Raw genomic sequence first — 4,137 nt, 5'->3', positions numbered from 1 at the left:
ATTTCCTGGGATAAATCATATCTCTTTTCACAGAGGCAATACAAAAATGCTTCAGCATTTCACACTACACATAACAAAATTGAATAGAGCATTCCCTCCATTGCCTCACTCCTACAGCACTGCCTGCAACTGAAATGCAGGTGAGATTAAGGAAGGAAAGAAGTCACTAAGAGTTGCAACTCCTTTTTCAGTAAAAACACATCAAAACTAAGATATATTACAGTTTTCATAGAATCAACCAGATTGGAAGAGACCCCCAAGATCATCCAGTCCAGCCCTATCCAGTCAACTAGACCATGGCACTAAGTGCCTCAGCCAGTCTTTGCTTGCACACCTCCAGAGATGGTGACTCCAGCACCCTGGGCAACCCATTCTAATGGCAAATCACTCTCTCAAAGTATTACATTTGGATGAAGAGTCACCTTAAAAATTGGGGCATATTACCCTGCCTCAACTGTTTCTTTCCAGAGTAATATTTTGTTTGAGGACAAATGTAGCAAGCCTTGGAGATGATTTTTCTTCTTTTTCAGCTGTGATCTAAAGAGATCTCCCTTTTTTTTTTTTGCTTCATTATTTTTGCCTGATATCTCAGTGTTTTAGGGACTAAGATAGTAGATGCTTTGCCCCATTTTTTATGTTGCAGTGATGGGTGGTCCTAAATCATGACAGTGTCAAAAGATTTGGTTTATTTTGTTTTGCTTTAAACCATCTGCCTTCCACATTTTACTCCTTAATGAAATAATTTCTTTTGTTGTTTGGGTGGTTTTTTTTGTTCCTTAGAAGATGCTAAGACTGCATAAAATCAATACTAATGTCATAGTTTTCTTTGCAAGAGGCCAGTCCTGTTACTTTAAGGATGTGCATTTTTTTTCCCCCCTCTGGTAGCTTATGAAAATTTAAGTTAAAAGGGTTTAATAATTTAAGCAGCATAGTTTAGTGACTGAATGCTGAAGAATGCAGGAGTTTGAAATTGCTAGCAAAACACTAGGCATTGCAGAGGATATAGTTCAATACTGCCTTCAGGCACTGATCCTTCCTGGGTGCATGCAGGGTAGAGATGCTTTCAGAAACGGAGGATGTAGTTGAACAGAACTCTGGCTGCACTGATGGTATTGTATCTTGAACGATATATTGTATTCTATGTTAGATAGAGATTCGTTATGTACTAAAGACCAAAGAATTCCTTTGCCAAGAGAGTTTTGTTCTTGTTTGAAGACAAATGTGTAGGCAGTGGGGAGGAAAACAGGGAGGCAGAAGGGAGTCACTGCAAACCGCACTTGTTCAAATAATTGCAGTTACTGAAGTATGCTCCTGTATTGTCTGATCCATGAGGGAAACAAAATCCTGCCCTGAGCCTCCTTAAATGTCTACCTCCTTTAAGTAATCTCTCTCATGGAGTGGGTTTTTTTGTTTATTTGGGTTTTTTTTCTTTTATAGAGCCATTGTGATGGCATCTAAATATCCTGTTGCTGTCCTTCACTCTGTTTTTCCTTCCCTACTCACTTGTGCCATGTTACAATCTAAACTGGAAGTTTCTTGCTTGAGAGACCTTGGCTGAGATCCTGACCTTAGTGAAATCAAGGATAAGAGTGGGTTTCAATGTCTTAAGTGGCACCAGGCTTTCACCTCTGGCTTTACTTAGGACACCTCTGGACAAAGGGAACAAGTAAGAATGGAGTGCTTGAGTATTAAGCCAATTATCTCTTTTAATTAGGACATGTATAGAGAACTCTTAAAGTGAAGTAAGGGTGAAATCTGCTGAATAAATTATTCACAGTAAATAGTCCACTCAGCTCTAGTTCTGACAGAGATAAAACTCCCGTGGCATCAAAGTGTCTGCACTTACAGCATGTTGCTCTGACACAGATGTCAAATGACAAATCAACATGAGGTGAACAGATGAGTCTGATTCCCTGCCTTGCTCAGCTGGAGAGATCACTAAGGGTGGTCAAATAGGCTCCAACGATGCTCTTAGAGCATCCTTTAGCTGTAAAACTGGCCAGGAGGTAACTTCTGTAATTCCTTAAGTCTGCTTTGCCGATATTACAAAGGATAGGGACTACAAACAGCTTGCGAGATTTTTATCACAGTGAAGAGCTGGTGGCCACCTCCTCAAAGGCTGAGAAGAAACGTGGAAATGTAAACCAGCTTTTCTGCTGCTGGTGGCTACAAAGTTTAACTGCAGCTCCTTTGTTTAGCACTGAATTTTCCTTCGTGTTCTTTGCCGGTCTCTGGCAAGATATTCTCTTTGAGACTAGGTAGCAGTCATGGAAATTACTGAGGATGTTATGATTAAATAGTGATTCAAACCCGGTTCTGGGTGAAATGTTCTGCCCCTTCCTGTTATTTTTTTGCAGAATGATGTGAAAAAAATCATAGTTTCCTTTGGGCTTCTGTTCCCTTGAGCAATTCCTGTACCACCTGCTGAGTAATTCTATCTTCTTGGTAAAACTGAGCACTTAATCAGGGAAAACCAAAACTGTTGGGGAAAAGGTGGCTTGCATGCCTTCTTAGGACAGGCATATAGGAAAGGGCCTCATTCATAACACTCATCATTCATGGAGAACTTGGGTAGAACTATTTAAGCGTTGTGCTGTGAAAACAACCCTGTCTACGTGTGGAACCTGACGTGGCAGCTGGGTGACATGGAGCCGGGCGGCAGTAGCTCCACTTCTGCAACCACGCAGAGGAAATCAGAGAATTCAGATCTGATGCCTCTCCTGGCCATCAAGCTGTCACTCGTGCATTTTAAATGGCAGAACACTCAAAAGGCTAATTTTGGCTGAGATCATCTTTACAGCACCAGCTTTTACTTCTGGTAGTAAAATGGACTCGAACGAAAAGAGAAACAGATTCTTTCTCACAACAACAACAACAGCAAAGAAACCACCAACGTTTGCCTGCTTTTTATCCCTCCTTCTGTGAGGCAGCACAACATTTGCAGTCTTTGTCCTGAACGTAACATTTCAAGCCATAATCTCAAATCAGTGTAATTTGGCCATTCTTTTGCTGCTGTTTTAGAGACTGTGCAATGAAGTTGAAGTGCGGTTTACAGCCCTTTGACATAGGGAGAATCTTTATGCTGCAGTGAGACATTTTCACAGAGTAAAGGTAATTAACGTGCAGGATATCTTGATGGAATTTCTGTATCATTTTTCACTCACTACCCTAAAATTTCCATCAATTAGCATCTGCCACAAAAGTAAAGTTCTATTAAAGACTAATTTTATCGTGCTGTTAGAAACTGTACGTCCCAGGCAAACAATTCATGTAGAAATATGTGCTTGTTCCTTTGAGAGAGGTGAATAGATAAACTGTCCAAGGTACAGGGAAATAGAGCATGGATAATGTGGGTTTGAGATATTCTGTTGCTTAAGTGATGCATTAAATCAATATTCTGCAAAGCTTTTTCTTGTTAAGTTATTTACTTGGCTGCTGTCACAATTCACCATTTAGGTCATCTTTGTTTAAATATATATGTATATATAATTTTTTTTCTTGTGGCCTAATTTAACTTTATCTAAATGCTTCAGATCCTCAAGTAATGAAACTTGTCCATGTGCTAAAATTGCAGCATTGTTTTAATGCCAATATTTTTTTTACTGGGATTTTGCACTTAATAGGTTGAGGAAAGAATTAACTTGAGTGGATTGTTAGTTATTCTGCATAGAGATCTACTACAAATGAATAGTAGAACAGATAAAAAGTGGTGTTAGTAAACTATTTTAAAGGGGTAATTGTTTAAAAAGGTGCCAAAAAAAAAAGGTTTCTAGAAAGGTTACTTTTGAGTGGGTTCTTAGTTTATCTGCATGGAGATCTGCTACAGATGAATAGTAGAACAGATAAAAAGTGGTGTTAGTAAACTAGTTTAAAGGGGTAATTATCATAGAATCAAACAGTTTGGAAGAGACCTCCAAGATCATCCAGTCCAACCTAGCACCCAGCCCTAGCCACTCAACTAGACCACGGCACTAAGTGCCTCATCCAGGCTTTGCTTCAACACCTCCAGGGACAGTGACTCCACCACCACCCTGGGCAGCCCATTCCAATGCCAATCACTCTCTCTGCCAACAACTTCCTCCTAACATCCAGCCTAGACCTCTTCCAGCACAACTTGAGACTGTGTCCCCTTGTTCT

The sequence above is a fragment of the Pogoniulus pusillus genome, chromosome 8, assembly GCF_015220805.1.
Source record: "Pogoniulus pusillus isolate bPogPus1 chromosome 8, bPogPus1.pri, whole genome shotgun sequence".
In the NCBI taxonomy this organism is placed as follows: domain Eukaryota; kingdom Metazoa; phylum Chordata; class Aves; order Piciformes; family Lybiidae; genus Pogoniulus; species Pogoniulus pusillus.
This window is presented reverse-complemented; position numbering follows the sequence as displayed.